At 42.8% G+C, this 20338-nt stretch overlaps 1 protein-coding gene across 7 annotated transcripts in view; it reads right to left on the reverse strand.

Moving 5' to 3' along the window:
• Positions 1-20338, reverse strand: part of RALY (RALY heterogeneous nuclear ribonucleoprotein) — an 80446-nt gene that overhangs the window by 19949 nt on the left and 40159 nt on the right. Inside the window, exon 1 of one of the 7 annotated variants that reach the window (XM_082358915.1) lies at positions 2468-2490. The exons of the other annotated variants lie outside the window; for them this stretch is intronic. The gene's annotated coding sequence lies outside the window, so the exon portion shown is untranslated. Of the gene's footprint in view, positions 1-2467; positions 2491-20338 lie in introns of those variants that run through there. 7 annotated transcript variants of the gene reach the window in all.

Below are 20338 nucleotides of genomic sequence, written 5' to 3' on the forward strand. Positions count from 1 at the left end.
AACGTGGTTTACAAGCCCCTTCACTAGTTAAAGCTACCAAATTCATACACAACAATCCTCTAAGAGATTATAAGTCACACCCGCTTTACAGATGAGTAAACCCTAGTGCAGAAAGACAAAGGCAGTTGCCCAAGGTCACATAGTGAGCACGTTGGTATGAATTGAGTTCTTCCTGAAGGGCTAGGTATCAGACCCCAAGGTATAGACTCAAATTTACAACCGCCTTTTCTTGGACTAGTCTATATGATGCAATGTGGGGATGGGGCATTTATTGCTCAGGTGACCCCTTCAGGGAGCTGCTTAGATAAATGTCCCTTGTTGGAAGCTGCCAATCTGAACTCTCTCACTCCCATAGCTGCAGCATCATTGATAAACTTGGCGTAATGACCAAAATGTTCATTTGCATGTAATATGGTACACATTTGCATACCTAAGTTCAGGAGGCCCAGCCACCACGAGCATCAAATAAAAGTAAACCAATGAGGGCTTCCCTGGTGGCACAGTGCTTAAGAATCTGCCTGCCAGTGCAGAGGACACGGGTTCGAGCCCTGGTGTGGGAGGATCCCACATGCCGTGGAGCAACTAAGCCCGTGCACCATAACTACTGAGCTTGCACTCTAGAGCTGGCGAGCCACAACTACTGAAGCCTGTGCACCTAGAGCCCGTGCTCTGCAACAAGAGAAGCCACCACAATGAGAAGCCCGTGCACTGCAACGAAGAGTAGACCCCGCTCGGCACAATAGAGAAAGCCCGCGCGCAGCAACGAAGACCCAACGCAGCCATAAATAAATAAATAAATAAAATAAATTTTTAAAAACCAAAAAAGTAAACCAATGAACCATAACAACTTAGGGGGGAAAAAAAGCCAGCCCCCAAAACAATAAGCATAACATGCCCAATACCTAATGAACTTCTAAACTAATTTATTCAACTGATCATGACAGAAGCAGCTGTGGTCTCTACGGTCTTTCCCCCCCATCATCCTCTTAGAAAGAATTAACTAACCCTTTCTGGTCCCCCTTCCCCTCAAAAAGGACACTACACTAAACATGTTTCTATACTGCAATAGCTGGTTTTAAAAAAAAAAAGTTTCTCCCAAACTTTAATATACAGATGTCTCAGCTGCAGGAGCATGAGCTTTGGACAGAGACAGACCAGGATCAATCAATCATTTACTTACTAACTGTGTGACCCTGGACAAGTCATTAAACTCCCTGAGCTGATGTTCTCTACTAGGCATACTTCCATATACTTCTTCCCTCCACACAGTGAATCATTTCCTGATTCACATACTAAAACCAAGCCCTACTGATTTGGCCTCCTAAATATTTTTAGAATGTAGTCCTTCTTTCTCCATTCATATTACCACTCAATTCATCCTCCACACCGTCACAATATCACTACATGCCTCCTTTGCTTAAAACCAAAATTAAAGTTTTGCTTTATTATTTCAAAATTCTTGGCCATTAATTTGGGCGTTTGTACTTGTGTGTTTATTTTTTGAAATTACCATAAGTAATCACCTAAACCCCAACCCCTCTATAGGACATAACTATTGTTAGCATCTTGGTATACTGCCTTCCAGTGTTTTTTCTTGTGCATTATATTTGGATTACATAGTTAGATCATTCATTCAATTCTGTAACATAATTTTTTCAACTAATATTATAACACAGTATATATAACGTATTTGTCCTTATTGCTGCATAGCTTTCAATAAGCACCATTTTAAAATAATTATCATTTTTAATAACTCATAGTTTCCCCATGAGTGAATTTATAATTTAGACTGGTCATAGTTTAGGTGGTCATTTAAGCTTTTTCCAATTTCTCAATATTATAAATAATAGCATCTGAGGGAAAGTTCATTCTATATATTGGATTATTTCCTTAGGACAGAGTGTCCCAGAAGTGGAATTACTGTGTCAAAATGTATGAATATTTTTATGGTTCTTGAGATACACTCTGCCTAATTGTTGTCCAAAAGTGCTATACCAATTTACACTGCTATCACCAATGAATGCCACTTTCATGGCAACCTCACCAGAATCATGTACTGTATTAGTATGTGTGGTGGTGGGGGGATGGGGGGTGGGGGTAGTTAAGAGGGGAAAAGCAAATCCTCATTGTTGTTTTCATGTATACATGAAAATAACAGTCTCCCACGATTGTTACACTAAGTTTTGAGTCTACAGAGTTTTTGATTGCCACGAAGTTATTGTAGGTTCTTAGAGGAATAATATGCTGAAAATTTATTTACTCATTTATCAAAAAATCATTGAGTACCTGTTTCTGCCAGACACTGTACAAAGTATGGAAGTGAACAAAAAGTATTTACAATCCCTGCCCCAGAGGAGTTCACAGTCCACACAGTCCAGTGATGAAAACCAGAAACTATGTTTCATCCCTTTCACCTGGATAAGGGCTATGAGAGGAACACGTGGGAACTCAGAGGCATGTCACTTACCAAAGGGACAGGACAGAAGGAAGAGGAGGCAGTCAGCAAGAGGAGTCATCAAGAAGTTCTGATCTTGTCCATAGGGATAAGCTGAAGTTGATCCACACATAGATGAGAGAAAACATTTAGGAAAGAGGAAATAGCATGAGCAAAGTTGTGGAAGCTGGACAGTGCTTCCACACTGAGTGAATAATAGTATGTATTGTGGTTTTACTGGAGTGTAGAGTCTAAGACTGGATGTTGCAAGAGATGACAGCAGAGAGCCTGGAAAAGGCCAGATCAGAAAGCCCTTGTGGACTGTTGAAGAGCTTGGACTTCATGGGAGCCAGGACCCAGTCCTATGTCATACGCAGAAGAGTGCTCAGTAAGAAGGGACTCAGAAGTCCCTATAGGTGTTGAGCGTCTGAACTACAGAAGTCAAACCCCGATCACAACATCCCGCTGTGTCAACTCTTTTTGTCTCATATGTTAGTCTTCTCTTGCCAAGCAGTGCAGAACTTTTGGGGTATTTTTCACAGCACCTAGCACATTGGTAGGCACATGGCAGGGGCTCCAATAATGCTCATGGATCAACCAACTGGAGGTACCTCCTGCAATAATACATATACTCAAGAAACCCTTACTGCCCTGGCATAGCGCCAGCCAATCTCAGCAGGAGCTCAGTCACTGCCTCTCTAGGCAGATGTACTGCCTCAGAAAGCTACCTCCCCACTTCTTGCTCCTTCTGCCAAATAAAAAAATGTGCCTGGGTACAAGAAACTATAAAGTATGTGATAACTAAGCAGCACATCAGGTGGCCAGCGGGGAGGCCTGAGGGACATAAATCCTTCCCCATAGTGCATTGCTCAAGCCAAGGACTCCCTCAGCTCCACTGGCAGTTTAGGAGTGCCACCACGACCCCCCCATAAAAATAAAATAGGTTTTTCCAATTGAGCATGTTAAAAGTCTCCTTTGAGTAGCTGCTGACCTTCTCTGAAGTATTACAACTTTCTACATTAATAACATCTGCTTTAATGATGACAAGGATATTAACAGGATGATTATTTCAACAATTAATATAGTAGCAAGTCATTCATGCCCTGCTAGTAGTGGTATGAGCTGTGGGCAATGGGATCTGATGTGCTGCCTAAGATCCATCCGAGGAGGCAGTATTAAAATGATTTGTTTCTGTGTCATCTCCCCTCCCAGATTGTGAATTCCTGGATGGCAGAGACCACAATCTATTTAATATCGGCATTCCTCCTGCCTTTCAGGATAGACCCTGGCCCAGACTGGTGCTCAGGGAGTACCTGCGGAAGTGAACTCCAGGTACCACTGTCCCCACCCCCTTCCTCATTCATGCTTTTTAAGAAACAAAGAAGCAGGTGGTATAGAAAACGAAGCCAGAAGACTTGGGAGACAGAAAGGAGACATCTTTGCAGGAGCCCAATCCACTCCAGCCTTTAGGAAAGGCTGTTTTGTAATATAAAAAATGATCATTATGATTCATTAATTGCTTATTTTGTGGTAGATGCATTGCTAAGTATTTTACTTCTCATTCTTACAACAACTCTTTGAGGTTAAGAATTATATCAAGGTCACAATGGCCCTGAGACTCTTTTAGGACAACGACTCTGGAGTCAGACTACCTGGGTTCAAATCCCAGCTCTGCCATGTATCAGCTGTATGATGCTGGGTAAATGCCTTAACTCCTCTGTGCCTTAGTTTTCTCAGTTGTAAAATGAGAATAATATTACAGCACCTTCCCCATAAGGTTGTGAAAATTCGGTGAGATAACATACCAGCAAGTGAAGCATTCAGGAGCTTTCTAAATGAAATTATTATTACTACTGGTCCCATTTAATAGATGGCTCCAAATATCACACTCTTAACATTGCGTAAGGTTAAGAGAGATTGCTTCATCAATAAAGCAGGACCAGAACCAATTTCTGATTTGGTGATGGAGGCTGGAGCCAGAAGGGTTTTCAGTGCACAAAGCCACCTATGTCATAACCTTGATGAAAACTCCTCAGGATAGCCTTTGTTTTCCATCCCCCAGGAAGACAGTCACTGTCTCCTCTGGACCCCGATATTCTCTACAGACTTCTGTCACAGCAACATTTGCTGCACCTTTGTGATTTATACATCTGTCTTTCTCCATTAGACTCTGAACTCCTAGAAGGCAGAGACTTTTATTAATCTTTGCAATCCCAGCCTCCAGCACTGCCCTGGCAACAAGCAGATGCAACAGGTGAAAGAATCCTAGGTGGGCACTGTTTCAGTAAATGGTTTCCCAGTGTTCCTGACATGGCAGCTCCTTAAAAGTGAACTGTATATTTGAAGTTCATGGGATGAACCCAAGTTCCTCATCCATCAGTAGGGCAGAAGGACAGGCAAAACAGTGATGAGAGAGACAACAAAGGAGGATCAGAGCGAGAAGCTGGGGACCAGTGGTGTCTTTGTTCAGTAGACTCCAAGGAGCAGAGGCTCAAAAGAGAGGTTGAATCTTCAGCCCAGAAACTGCTGAATCTAAGCTTTCTATGGTGGGGAAGATGTACAAGGTCCTCACCAAGCAGAGAGCAACAACGGCTAGAAACGGCCATTCTCGTTGGAAATCAACACAGCAAGGGAGACCCAGTCTACTCTCTCTGAATTATCTGGTGACCCTGAGATGAGTCCAACCACTGGGCCCTACCATGCTGGCTTAAAGGAAAGAACACTGGGCAAAGAGTTCGAAGACCGAAGTTCAGTCCTGGAAATGTACCAATTTTTCAATTAATAAATACTTGAGGATCTACTATATGTCAGGATTGCACTAGGCACCTGTAATAGAACAATGAACATATCACTAATCTGCTGTCAGCCCCTGGAAAAGTCACTACCCCTTCTCTGAGCCTCAGTGTCCTCATAACGACACATGGAAGATAACCTCTATGTCACAGGATTGTTTTGTGTTATCAGATGTGTTTTGGAAAGTTTACTGCACAACTTGGCAAAGGTAAAGGTTGTATTTTTTACTAGATCTAAACTAGAAGGCTTAGTAAAAGCAAGGACAGCCCCCACCAAATAAATGCCAAGGACAACTCCCTCTGCCAGGTCTGGATAGAAACCAGCGGCACATTCCTAACCACTGAATTCCATGGAAGATGGTGATGGAAGAGCAGAAATCTGACACGTTCTCTTCAAATTCCTCTCAGGATCTTTCCCATAGTTACTGGTATCAGTGTTCATCGCTGGGAACTGCACCATGGGCCTCTTGGATGAGGCCCCTGGATGCAACTGAAACTTCTTAAAACAAGAACAGACTTAAAACTTTGTGGTTTAGAGGCACCTTTCCAGACACTGAGCTAAAATTACCTGACCCCTGGTCTTTCAACTGTTTGGAAACATTTGGTGGCCATTAAGCCTGTTGTTTCCTCATTTTCCTGCTTACTGGCACAAACACAACAAAACAGAAAGCTTGATGCTCTAACAATGCTCTCTGATTAGTGGTTTGCAGAATCCTCTGTAATTTTATGATTTGCCGGCTAGAAGAGTAAGAACAATGGAGTGCAAATAGTGGTGTGGCCCAAGGGGGGAGTCAGGCACCCTGAACCTTAGACTTTGTTCTACTGTGGACTGGCTCTGTAAACTTGATTACAGACCTTAATTGCCTCATCCAAAAAATGGAGGAACTGAACCATATCAGTGTTACCTGAACTCTTCCATAAAAAACCAGTGTTCCTCAAGATGTTAATGAGAGCTCCTCAGAAAAGGGGCTCCAAGATCAAATAAAAACAGGAAACTTGGCATACTCCATCCCTTCCTCCCCACCCTCCCCAGTCACATGCACGCTAAGGCTCTAAGAAGTCAACAATAAAGAAATGTACTTTGCATTATTCAGTCTGACTTTTCCTAGATTATTAACATCTCTTCTGAGGAAGACACATTGGAATAGATCTCTTGGGTCCCTGGTCAGCTCTAACCCACTGTGATTTGTATCAGAAGTACTTAACCAGTGCCTGGAGCACCCCTGCTTCCCACTAACCCAGTGAGGCACTTAAATGATACTCTGGCTTACAGAAATTCATTACATGTAGTTCACTTTACTGTAGTGAGAGTACTAATTTTTTTTATGACATCTTTACTGGAGTATAATTGCTCTACAATGGTGTGTTAGTTTCTGCTTTATAACAAAGTGAATCAGCCATACATATACAAATATCCCCATATCTCCTCCCTCTTGCGTCTCCCTCCCACCTGCCCTATCCCACCCCTCTAGGTGGTCACAAACCACCGAGCTGATCTCCCGGTGCTATGTGGCTGCTTCCCACTAGCTATCTATTTTACATTTGGTAGTGTATATATGTCCATGCCACTCTCTCACTTCGTCCCAGCTTACCCTTCCCCTTCCCCGTGTCCTCATGTCCATTCTCTACATCTGTGTCTTTATTCCTGCCCCGCCCCTAGGCTCTTCAGAACCATTTTTTTTTAGATTCCATATATATGTGTTAGCATACGGTACTTGTTTTTCTCTTTCTGACTTACTTCACTCTGTGTGACAGACTCTAACTCCATCCACCTCACTACAAATAACTCAATTTCGTTTCTTTTTATGGCTGTGTAATATTCCATTGTATATATGTGCCACATCTCCTTCATCCATTCATCTGTCGATGGACACTTAGGTTGATTCCATGTCCTGGCTATTGTAAATAGAGCTGCAATGAACATTGTGGTACATGACTCTTTGAATTATGGTTTTCTCAGGGTATATGCCCAGTAGTGGAATTGCTGGGTCGTATGGTAACTCTATTTTTAGTTGTCTAAGGAACCTCCACACCGTTTCCATGGTGGCTGTATCAATTTACATTCCCACCAACAGGGCAAGAGGGTTCCCTTTTCTCCACACCCTCTCCAGCATTTATTGTTTGTAGATTTTTTGATGATGGCCATTCTGACCGGTGTGAGGTGATACCTCATTGTAGTTTTGATTTGCATTTCTCTAATGATTAGTGTTGTTGAGCATCCTTTCATGTGTTCGTTGGCGATCTGTATATCTTCTTTGGAGAAATGTCCATTTAGGTCTTCTGCCCATTTTTGGATTGGGTTGTTGGTTTTTTTGATATTGAGCTGCATGAGCTGCTTGTAAATTTTGGAGGTTAATCCTTTGTCAGTTGCTTCGTTTGCAAATATTTTCTCCCATTCTGAGGGTGAGAGTACTAATTCTTAAAGACTCAGAATACAAGACACTTAAAACACTAAGATGGGAAACCTGCAGTTACTAAGCTCCTAATATTTGTTCCATACTGTGCTCGCATTTGTCCATACATTATATTATTTAATGCTTTGACAACCGTAAGAGATAGTTATCCTTTTATTACAGAGAAGAAAACTGAGGCTTGAAGAGGCTAAGTAACTTGCCCAAGGTCATTCAGCTAGAATATGATGAGCACCAGATTTCAAACCTAGGACTACCTGTCTCCCAATTCTTGGTTCTGTTTGGGGCTCTGCCACCATAATTACCAGAAGATCGATCACTAACCTTCTTCCCTAACCTTCCCTGGTCTCAACTGTCAAGTGGGAATAGTAATCCTTGCACTGCTGCCCTCAAAGAGTTGCTCTGAGACTCAAAGGCAATAATAGGTATGAAACGGTTCTGTAGTATATAAAGATATGAATATAAGGGGCACTTGAAATATTGTGAACAAATGTTGTTATTTCCTTTCATGACTTTTTAAGGTACTTGAGGTTCTTGTAGGCTTCCCATGAAGTCAACTGTCCTTATCCCAGTCACCCCACCTCCCTGCCCCGCTCCAAAATAGTGTTCCTTAAACGTTCCATTTAGAACTTTGGATAAACAGAAAACATGTCAACTTCTCAGTATTGAGTACTCTTTAGGCTAATTGTCAGAGTCACACTAAGCAGCCAATCTGCTTAAGGAGTCAGAAGTAAAAACAGCAGTGAGGGTGGGAGTGTTGGGAGGCCTGTAGATATAGGAGACTCTTTAAATAGTGCAACATGCCTGGGAAATAGGTCCAAAGGGTCATTTGGGACAGCAGATCATAGAAGCCTTTGTATGAAATCTATCCAGAAGATCAACAAGTACGTTGTGTATGGGAGTAGGAGGGGGCAGGGTTGGCCAGCTTCAATTTGTTCTGGGATGGAAAACACCTTGGCAGGGCCCTGACCGTAGAAACAGTAGTAGATGAGTAGGGCTCTCAACTCATTCTCTAGCCCAGCCTGGGATCACACCCTCATGATCCACACTGCTGTGGCCATCTGCTCCCTTCAGCTTCTGACAGAGTAAGGCCAAAAACAATAGCAAAGCATTCTTGGAACCAGGCCCTAGTCAGGGACAGATAAATAAATAGCAAAGTCCCTCCTCTTAGAGAGGAAGGCACTGCACCAACATAGTTTGAGCCTAACCAGAGGTTCTCTTGTAAAACAAAGTGTCTGGCTCATGGGGTATATTCAAGAATTGTGTGAACTGAATGAATCAAAGCAGCATTCTTCTATGACATAAGAGCACCTGTGGTGTCAGGAGCCCTGGATTCCAGTCCTCATTCTGGCATGAATAATTCAGTGAATCTGGGCAAATTACTTAACTCCTGTGGACCTCAGTTTACCCACCTGTAAAGCAGGCTCTGTCTACCCTACAAGTTGCTATTTGTAGCCAGTGACATAATAGTTGAGACATTTACTCTGTAAATGGCATGAGATGGAATAGTGGGAGCTGACAGAGCACTGGGACACATGGTCGTAAAAGTTCAGAGCCCAGTCTGGGGAAGACTTGAAATAAGCTCCTTTTCTTTCTCCCCAGGCAATTTAAGTCTGCTTTTCTCACACTGAAGTCATTCTTTGCATTTCTATTGAAGGGAGAGGGAAATGTGCCACTCAAGTATGGAACAGAAAGCCTGCCATCTTTCTACTTTTCAAAGTTTGTTCAGATTCACTGTAATGCAAAAGAGAGCAAAAGATTTGGATTTCTAATCCTAGCTTTTGTTAATCAAAAGCTGTAAAACCATAAACAAGCCTCAACCTCTCTCAGCCTTAGTTTCCGCATCTGTAAATTGGTGGAAGATTTCCTAAGTCATAAGATTATAGTTAAGATTCAATTAATTAATGATGAAAGAGTGTTTTGTAACCCACAAAATGCCACACAAACATCAGTCATTACAGAGCTGTCTTCCCATCAGCTCATGAGCTACACAGGACAGTGGTTATCACTAAATTGACAGGTGAGATAATCGAAGCCCAGAGAAAATACTGATGGTGACACACAGCTCAACTCTGACTTCCTCCATCAAAGGTAATTATTCCTTTTATTTGTTATAGGAGTTATTTATTAGTTTGTTAGCCTCATTAAACTAACAGATCTCTGGGGGACAGAGCTACATATATTTTATGCATTTTTGTACCTCAATGCCCAGCACTGGCACACCAGAAAGATGCTAAAGAAATACTGGCAGTAGAAACAAATCTAGAACACCCAGGACTCCTAATCCCAGGTATAGAGTTCTTATAACAGGAAGTGGCCCAAACCTCATAGACTGACTCATCATAACTTATCTCTTCCTCAATTCCTCCACCCTAGCAAGACTTTCCATTACTGGAGAGAGTCTCTAAGCCTTTGTAGGTGCTGATCCCTCAGCCTTGAACACTCCTCATATGTTTCTTTGCTGAGCTAATTCCTATTCACCCCTCAGACTTGGAGGCCTTTCTAATCTCCCCTAATACTGGGTCAGGTATTCCCTCTCCACACCCCCCCCCCCACGTCTGTTTTATCATAGAATCCTAGCACACAGCATGTGTCGAAAGTATCTGTTGATGGTTGAATGACTGAAATAGTGGATCTAGAAATCCAAAGGAGATTCTTGGCCTGGAAGTCAGGAGGGCTGACTGTTTCTAATTCTAGCTCCACCACTGCTGTGCTCAGTGATCTTGGGCAAGCCCCAGTTCTTCCTGGACCATCCATAAATGAGCTATCACCTATGAATGAACTCAAAAAGCACTGACAATATATGAGACTTAGACTCATGCTAAGTCCTAAGGGTGAGGAACTTCTGAAGCCAGTTGTGTGCTCCAGAGTATGGGAGGCCCAATATCCTCACCCCACGAGCAGCACCAGGTACACTGAACTATGCTGTCAGCAGCCTCCCAGCCTGTTGGTTTACTTAATTTCTCCTGATGAAGTGCCAAGAATAAATCGTAGGTGAGCAGCAGAACACTTTAATGAGACCAGAGCCTAATGAATCTTTTCCTTCCTGTGTCAATTAGAATTTCAAAGCTAGGATCCCCAAGGACCAATTTATTGGGAACAGAGAGAAGCCTTTTGTTCATCAGCTGCTGCCTGAGCTACATTCCCTGGTCCTGTATGTCTGCTATGTAACAATCTTGCTTACTCAGATATGCCACCTGGTGAGACAGACAATACTTCTGGGGTCTGAACTTGAGGAAGGAAAGGAGGGGTCTAGGGTGTTTCTGGGGGTGAGTGGGGAGGTGGTAAGAGAATCAGAGCAGCCCTGACTTGAATGGCACCTCCCAAGGATACTGGTCTTCAAAAAGCTAACAGCAGCAGATCAACTTGCCATTCACCCAACTAAGTATCAGGTATTGTGTGACACCTATTTGCCTAAGGTATTTTGAATCCTCCCAACAACCCCCAAAGTAGGTATCAACAGCACTATTTCTTTTTTCGGCCGCACGGCGAGGCTTGCAGGATGGGCTCTCAGTTCCCCGACCAGGGATTGAACCCAGGCCGCGGCAGTGAAAGCCTGGAATCCTAACCACTAGGCCACCAGGGAACTCCCTCAACAGCACTATTTCACAGACAGAGAAACTGTGGCTCTGAGAGATAAAGTAAGAATTTTCAGGAACTAAGGAACTAGTTGAGGAACTAGCTGAAGAACACAACCAGTAGTTGGTAGACAGGGATTTGAACTCACAATCAGAACTTGCAATTTCAGAGACTGGGCTCTTTCTATGAAACCACAGCAACCTTGCCCCAGGGCTGGCAGGGCCAGTGGCTGATGTCCTGAATGGCAGAGATGGCCTGTGGGCCGCCGTGGCCATGTTGGACACTTGCCACCAACACGCTGTCTTTTGCCCAGGCACAAGCTAGAGTGCCTGTGCATTGCTGGTCCTTCCATTCAATGAAGTTGGCAATCTCACCCCGAGAACATAATCCAAGTAGAGTCACCATCGACATTACCCCCAGACTCCTACCCCAGAAATCTTTTGATTTATGACGAGTTGCTAATCCTTGATCTAATAGCTCCCAGGTGCCTAGTTCTCTTGCCTCCCATACTGTCCTCTCCAAGTCACACAGGGCCAGCCCAGTTGCCACTGCAATGTCATCAATAGAGGCAAATTCCAAGGTGAGAAGGTAAGCAAGTCAGTTTTCCAAATGGTTATGAAATGGAATTTTAGGACTCTGGTGGGAAAAACACTTAAGAGTGAGGTCAAGAGGTTTGTCCAAAACTTACAGAACTAGAAAATAGCAAGAACTGGAACACAGGCATATATTGAATCCTAACCTGGCATCTATCTACCAAGAGCAAGAATAATAAATACAGAAAAAATGAGATCAGTGGTTCAAATTTTTTTTTAAACTTTTAATTTTGAGATAATTATAGATTCACATGTAGTAATAAATACTTTTTTTGGGTGGGGGTGGGGGGGCGCTGCGCCTCACAGCTTGCAGGATCTTAGTTCCCCAACCAGTGATTGAACCCAGGTCCTCGGCAGTGAAAGCTCAGAGTCCTAACTGCTGGATCGCCAAGGAATTTCCCAATAAATACTTCTTAAAAGCACTTAGCACAGTGTCTGGCACATAGAAACCCACCCAAGAAGTGTTGGCTATTAGATGATTAGGAAAAAGGGAGAGGGCATTCAGGATGGGCTTTTGAGGAAGAATTACTAAGTTTCTCTTTACAGAATGCTGAGGTATACCCATATAACACTTTAAATAATCTTTCCAATGATCCCATCAAGCAGGTATTAACATCCCCATTTTACAGATGAGAAAACTGCTCTCAGAAGTCAACTAACTTATCCAAGATTACTTTGTCCCAGTACATGCCAAAGCTGGGATTCAAATCCAGATATATCCAACTCCAAACGCTATGCTCTTTCTACATTGCTTCTCTCAAGATAATACGGGCTGGGCTTAAAAGACAAGCCTGGATGTAGACTGGAGGTTAAGAGCAGGCTGCCAGTTAAGGAGGGGGGATAGCATGAACTAGGATGCGAAATTTAGCAACATACTGTCTTTGCAAAGAGTGGTAGTTCAAAGACATTGGCCAGAATAAAACAGTAAACTCACATGACAAAGACAAAATAAAAAGCTAAGGGGCAGATGGCAGAGGGTCACTGAATGCTAGCTGCTCTTGCCAACTATGTGTATCACAACTTGACTCCCTTTTGCTGGACACTAAAGAAAGAGAGGTAGCATGCCAAAACTGAAGAGCCAGAGACTGGGAGGCAAAGGAAATCAAGTTCTACCACTAACTAGTTAAGTGGCCTTGGGCAAGTCACTCGTCCTCTCTGGGTTTCTAATACCAGAGAATCAAACTAAAAGATGTCCAGGGACCTCTCTAACTTTGACCTTCCAGGAATCACTCTATTACCAGGTCATGTGTACAAATGTGAGTCTGGGAAATGCTAATGCTGTGATTAAGCAAAGAAGCTTGAAATGAAACAGAGTAATGGTATGACAGGAACCTTGGGTACAGGGATAGAGAAAGAGAGCTAAGTGAGGGAGAGGAGAATAAAGGAATTAAATGGGATCCAAGTTAATCTTGGATAAAAGCCAGAAGCCAGCAGGCAGGCAAGGGAAGGGAGGCTGAACCAGGATAGTTACCAATCCTGGCCTTCCTACTAACTTGCTATGTGGCCCTGGATATTAGCCTCATTTTCCCATTGGCCAAATGCAGGGTCCTATATGTTCTGGCCTCAGCTGTCTCCTCTCCAACCTTAACCCTGCTTCTTTCTCTTTGGTGCTGTTCCAACCACACTGTCTGCCTCCTAGTTTCTCTACAAACATGCTCTTATCTTGGGGCCTAGCCTGCATATCTTTCTTCATAACACATATGAAATAATCTAATAATTAATGATTTACTCGTTTTCTGTCTCCCCCACTGAAACAAGTTCCATGAAGGCAGTCTTTGTTTTGTTCACTACCATATCTCAGCTACAAGAATAGTATCACGCATTTGTTGAATGGATCCCTAAGGTCCCTTCCAATTCTGGCATGCTATGATTAACTTATGGGCTTATGGAACTGGTGAAAATCTCAGAAGTTCAAAGTTCAAGCCTGGGTGAACTTAGGTTTAACCTGTCCTTTTGGCTCCAATTTTTGTATTTGCTTTGCCTCAGAGGGTCTTCAAAAATCATCTCCAAATGTAACAATGACATCCTAACACACAAGTACACACGTGCACAAATAGACAAATATATACCACTTAATTCAAGAATTATTATCGTATACTAGATGTGAAACACAGCATTTCCTTAACCTGGAAAATGAGGCCTTACGCAGTTTAGCCCCAACTTACTTTGATAACTTTAACCCTAACCACACTCCATTCCTGAAATCCTATGCTCTGGCTACAATGGACTGTTTACTCTTCTCTGAGACACACATGTAAGCTTCTGTGCCTGTGCCCTCACTGGTCTCTTTGCTTGGAAGCTACAGACTCCCCTTCTCAACTGCCAAATACTTCATCTTTCACGACTGTCAAATGTCTCATCTTTGAAGTCCAACTCAAATATCAGCTTTTTTGTGAAGCCTTCCTTGATCTCTCAGGCAGTTAGTATCCCCCCCTCCTCCAAGTTCCCAAAGCACTCCACATGCTTCCATTATAGTGATCATCACTGCCACCTACTTACTTTATCTACCTCTTCTCCTTGATCAGCTATGGGCTCCAAAGGCCTTGACCATGTGTTTGCCTTCTCCTTAACCCTAAGGACCTATCTCTGTGCCTGGCACAAATGTTTATCATATTGGATGTTAACATGGTACCACAACTAATAACACTTCTTAACCTTCACTGGCAGACTTGATCAGATAGTTCATCCAACCAAAAGTTGGTTTCCCTCATACTTCTACTCACTAATATGAACTCCTATGGGACTGGAGAAGAAGATGGAAAGAAAGAGGAGAAATAGTATTTGCAGAGCCTTGAATGTCATGCTAAGGACACTGGATTTTATTCTAGAGGTTTTATGAGCAGGAAAGTGATAGGAATAAGATCTGTATCTTAAAACCTATGGAGAGAAAAAGGAGGTTATATTTCAGGGGCAAAGACTGGAGATGGGGAGACAGGCTAGTTGACAATGAAAAAGTCTCAGTGAGAGAGGATTAATATCTGGCCTTGGATGGTAGCACTGGGGATAAGAAGATGGGCAAAACATTTCAGAGACAAAACCACATAATGAAAGCAGTTGCCTACTTTACCTGAGTAAACTCTGCTCAAAACAAACTTCCTCCAGGTGGAACTTTGGGACCTCTTTGCATCCAAGATGGCCCTGAGGGTAACCAGAGCAGGGAAAAAGCCTCCATGACTAGGTGAAGGGGAAGAAGCAAGTCTAGGATTCGCAAAGGCCAAGCTCCACGCCAGTGAGTAGGGCTGTAGGAGACAGCTCAAGGTCCTGCTAATAGCTGCTACCTGCAGAAGCTTCAGCAAAGAAGTCGGGTCTGTGCCCTGAGCAGAAAGATGCCCTCCTGACTTGGGAGAGCTCTAGCCAGCTTTAATACCAGAGACTCTGATGATTTTCAGCAGTGCTTTGTTAAGGAAAATTATCCAAAAACTGGAAGTAAGGGAAAAAGACAACTGTGTGAACTTTTAAAGTCATGTTAGGACATTTTTTTAGTATGTATCTGAGAGTCATCTGATACTCTTGGAGAATGGAATTTTGTTTGACTTACTGTTCACAAACAGTTGGGGCCCAAATATTTTAAAACTCTGCAAAGTTAGAGGTTAACATATAGCAAACTAAGAAGCAGAAAAGATAACATGAAATGTTACATTTTCATTAGGACATTAATCAATTTTGGATCTAATTTAGCAATCTCATTTCAGCAATCCTTTTTCCACTAAGAACATAAATCCAGTTTCTCAGCTCTTCTCTTTCTGCTGGTTCCCACACTGAGTTAAACAAAACTTGACACATGCTCACCACATGGATGAGAATTATGCCCTGACATAGCACACACATCCACAGGCCTGCCTACCTACCTCACAGGAACCAGATGCCAGGAGGCAAAAGAAGCCTGATATCCAGGCACAGGATGTTAGTGAAGTGAAACAGGTGGTCACTTATGAAATGACATAAAGCTCAGTGTAGCAGAAAGGGCACAAAGCTGAGAGTCAGACCTGTCACTAATTCATTGTGTGACCTTGGGCCTATTACTTACTGCCCCTTGCTGGGCCTCAATTTCACAATTATAAAACGGGTAAGTTGATCTAGGTCAGTGTTGTTTTATAGACTGTGTTCCTGGCAACTCTGCAGGTTTAAGGCAGATGCCTCAGAGCCTGTCTTTGATGAGGGTAAGGGGGAGGCTGGACTGGTGGACTCTGGGCCCACCACTGCCACTTCTAACAGAGCAGCTCTGTTTGAGATGTTTAATTATATGTTTAAATAAAGGGCTCCTCCATAAACTTGATAACTGTTAGTTAAGATCTCTTCCCACTCTGACATCCTAAAATTCCATCATTTTATGGCAAATGATCCTGAGGACAATACAGAGCCAAAAATATCTCCTCTTACCCTATACTTAAAAACGTATCATTAGAAGAGGGTCTCATTAAGAAGGCCCTAGCAGTTGAGTAGGAAGGGCTGAGGAAGGGGACAAGTGGGCAGAGGAGGGCTCAGAAAAGGGCAGAGACTAAAGGCCTGCCCCTTTTGCAAATGAAGATTGAGTGGAACCCAAGGCCAGGGACAGAACCCTTTCAGGGAGGGCTTAGATTCACTGGCCTTATCAAGACTAAGGAGTTGGACTCTAGCCCCTGACTCTGCCACATAAAGGCAGATGCCTTCAGTTTCCTTAAACTAAAATCTCTACAAGTAAGGTGCTTTGTAAACTGAAAAATGATTACAGATTTGAAGACCTATTAGAGCAATCTTATTCTTAAATCTTTCATGTTATTCTCCTCTCCTGCCAGGTCCCTGAAGGAGGCTCATCACACTTGAGATGTGTAGACCCTCTCTCTTCCTTCCTTACATTTCAGAGTTGGGCATACAAGGGGCTTATTGCTTGGAATATTCCCCTCATTCAACTCTGAAAATGACAAGTGCACTTCTTACTAGAGAGTCCATGTTCCATGTTGAAGATGGAAACCTGGCCGCTCGCTTAGTGACTGGACCTCTGGGCCACACACGTGGATCCTAGAGAAGTTGGTTGGAGGCAGGAGAGCAGAAGAAACTCATGGGAAAATGCACTGAAGGCATGGAGATGTTCCCATTATACTAAAGCCACTGCATACCCCTTCCTGGGCACTCTTGAACACTCTACCCTCCTGGAAGGGCAGAGGCCAGAGGCAGTATGATACTCAGGAAAGAGCTTACTATACTAAATGCATGGGGTCTATGGAAGCAGGAGGACCTGAGTTCAAAACCCAGCTCTTTCACAGGCTAAGTATCTGACCTCTGGCAAATTCATTTACTTCACTGAGCCTCAGCTTTTCCCTCTGGAGCTATTAATAACTTAATGAGTTATAAAGATTAACGAAGATAATTTTAACTTAAAACACCTATGACAATACCTGGCACATAGTAGGCACTTGATAAATGTGACTTCCATCAACAGGGAAAGGGCAAATAACAAAAGATGACTGAACGTGATTCATATGACAGGTAGGGAGGACTAGGGGATGAACCCCAGTGAGCAGATCAGAGCCGTGAGTGGCTCAGAATGGGAATGGGCTGATTTGGAGAGTCTGTTGTGCTATTCTAAGAGCATCTGGATCCTGTACCAGCCAAAGCAAATCAAACAGGAGTGCTTATGAAGAGCTTGTTTCTAAAACAAGTACGGGCTGTGTTATTGACACACACCACAGGGGAATTGAGAAGACTGTTGGCAGAGATGTTAAGAAAGCTGACATGCTTTCAGTTCCAATCTTTGCTACTACCTACGTTTGGGTACAGCTGACCTTGACTCCAGAGGAGAAAACCCTGAACTGAGTCACAAGAGACCTAGGTTCTGGTCTGAGCGTGACTCTGAGCAGGCGACACCATCTCTCAGGCCTCAGTTTTTTCTTTCTCCTCCAAATAATAACAATTCTTTACATGCCTACTCTATTATCACTATCCTCATTTTCTATGGCTCAGAGAAATTAAGCTAATACAGGCTGGCATCTGAATTCCAGGTCTGCTGTTAAAGCCAGTAGTCTTTCCACTCTATTGCATCATCTCTCAGTGTTAACTGACGGGGTGAAACCAGGTGGACCAAGGCATTTCTGGACTTGAAAATTTTATGATTCTTAGCAGCCTGAAATTGTGGTTTCAAGAGCATTCTAAATATATACTGTAGTGCTAACCTGCTAGTTAAGAAGCCTTCTCCTATAAATGAAATCCTCAACACCAAGGGCAAAAGCTGAGTACAAGCCAACTTGAGAGCCAGAGGAGAGCGGACAATGAAATTTTAGGAAGCCCTGAAGAGGCCCCTGGAGAATACATTGCCTAATTCACTTTACAGATGGGGATATGGAGGCTGCAAAAAGAGAAACAGCTTGACTGGGAAAACCCAGAAAGTGGGTGACAGAGCACAAACTGGATTCTATGCCTCATGGACTCTCTCATACTCGTTATCTACTCAGTCTCCAACATTCCAGGCCATTCTGATTTCCTCATTGATATTTTTTTTCCAAATGCTGAGTGACAGGCAGGTCACTGCCCCTGCAGCTGACTCCCAAACACTTCTGGTTGTAGGTAATGGCTCTTTCTTTCTGTCTCTGCTGCAGCGTTAAGCAGGACTGAATCTGAGTCTTCTCTTTTGGCCCCCTCCTCTTTTTTTCCTTTGAACGACAGACCAAGTGCCTTTGGAGGCACAGAACTGGAAGAGACATACCAGCAATTATAGAACAACTTTCTACTTCATTCCCTCTTTTTGGAGCTGAGGAAATTGAGGCCCAGAGATATTAAATGCTTTCCCAAGGTTGAGTTAGTAGAACAGGCTTAAGAGCCTGGGCCACAATACTCACCTTCTACTACAATCTGACACTGAACACAGGGTATCAGAATTTATTTCAACCACTAGTGGCTGAACACCAATCCAGGCCAGGCATTTTTTTCATCATCTCCTATTAGCATCACAATAACTGTATAGGCATTATTGTTCCCATTTTGCAGAGGAGGAAACTACAGCTTGGAGAGGTTAGTCACAAAGGAAATGAATGTCACAGCAAGGATTCAAATCTTTGGCTTTAAAGCTTCCTCTCTTTCCCCAGCAGCATATAGCCTGAGGTTTTTAAGAATATATACAATGGTGAGAAAGATGGAGTTAATTAATCTTCCTAAAGACAAGTTATCCTGTAGATAACTTTGTCTCTTGCCCTATGCACTTAAGTACACTAACTCTTGATATATTATGCTAACTGAGGAGATGGGGAGGGAGACGAAGGTACGGGAGACCAGTAGAGACTCCTAATACAAAATGACAGATAACTCAAAAGCAGCAATTTCTGCTTTTGTGTTAACGTGATCTTTTGTAGGATAGTTTTGGGGCTTTTTTCTGCATCTGCCCCATTAGGTCATAAGTCCCCTTTATTCATGTCCTACTCATCTTATGATTCTGGTATCAAACTTGCTGATGGACCTTGGTTTCCTGATTTATGGTTTCCCAGCTTGGGTTTTTGATCTCTTGGCCTTATTCTTAGGCTCAGATCCCTACCTCTCTGCCACAGTCAACGGCCTTAAAACTGCCCTCTAAGAGCTCTCAGTCACTCTTCTGTCAGGCTTGCTGCTCCAGTGGGACACAAACATGCCTCATGAATACAGGCAAAACTCTTCAACAAAATATTAGTAAACCAAAACCAACACCATACAAAAAGGATTATACACTATAACCAAGTGGGATTTATTCTAGGAATGAGGTTGGTTTAAAATCCAAAAATCAATAACATAGTGCCATGTTAGTAGAATAAAGGATAAAAACTACACAAACAAAATCCAACATCCATCCATAATAAAACCTCTGAGTAAACTAGAAATAGAAGAGAACTTACTTGCCCTGATAAAAGAAGTCTACCAAAAAACCCTACAGCTAACATCATACTTAATGGTGAAAGACTGAATACTTTCTTCTTAAAATTGGGAACAAGGTAAGAGTGTCTGCTTTCACCAATTCTGTTCAACATTGTACCGGAGGTCCTAGCCGGTAGAGTCACGCAGAGCGATTTTATGGACGTAAGATTATGTCATTCCTCTACTCAAAACTCTCCAGTGGCTTCCTATTTCACTCAGAATAAAGCCCTACATGATCTGAGTCCCTGTCTACCCTTGTGACTTCTTCTCCATAATCCACTCTCCCTATTGCTCACTTCATCTCTAGCTACACTGACCTCCTTTTGTTCCTCAAGACACTAAGCATGCTCCCGTTTTAGGGCTTCTGAACTTGCTGAACTCTATGCCTGGAATGTTATTCCCCAAGATATACGCATAACTCATACTACTTCAGCTCGTGCATATTTCTGAACAGAGTTTATTTTCTCACAGAAGCCTTCTTTCATCACACAGTCCCTCCCTATTCCCTTACCTTGCTTTATTTTTATTCCTATGTATTCATTTGTTTATCCTCCACTAGAATTTAGGATACAAGAGAGAAAACTATTTTCTTCACTGCTACGTTTCAAACACTTAAAACTATGCCTGGCACATGGTGGACACTCAATAAATACACACTGAATGAATGGACGTCTT

Source organism: Balaenoptera borealis (genome assembly GCF_965194805.1).
Source record: "Balaenoptera borealis genome assembly, chromosome: 16".
Taxonomy (NCBI): domain Eukaryota; kingdom Metazoa; phylum Chordata; class Mammalia; order Artiodactyla; family Balaenopteridae; genus Balaenoptera; species Balaenoptera borealis.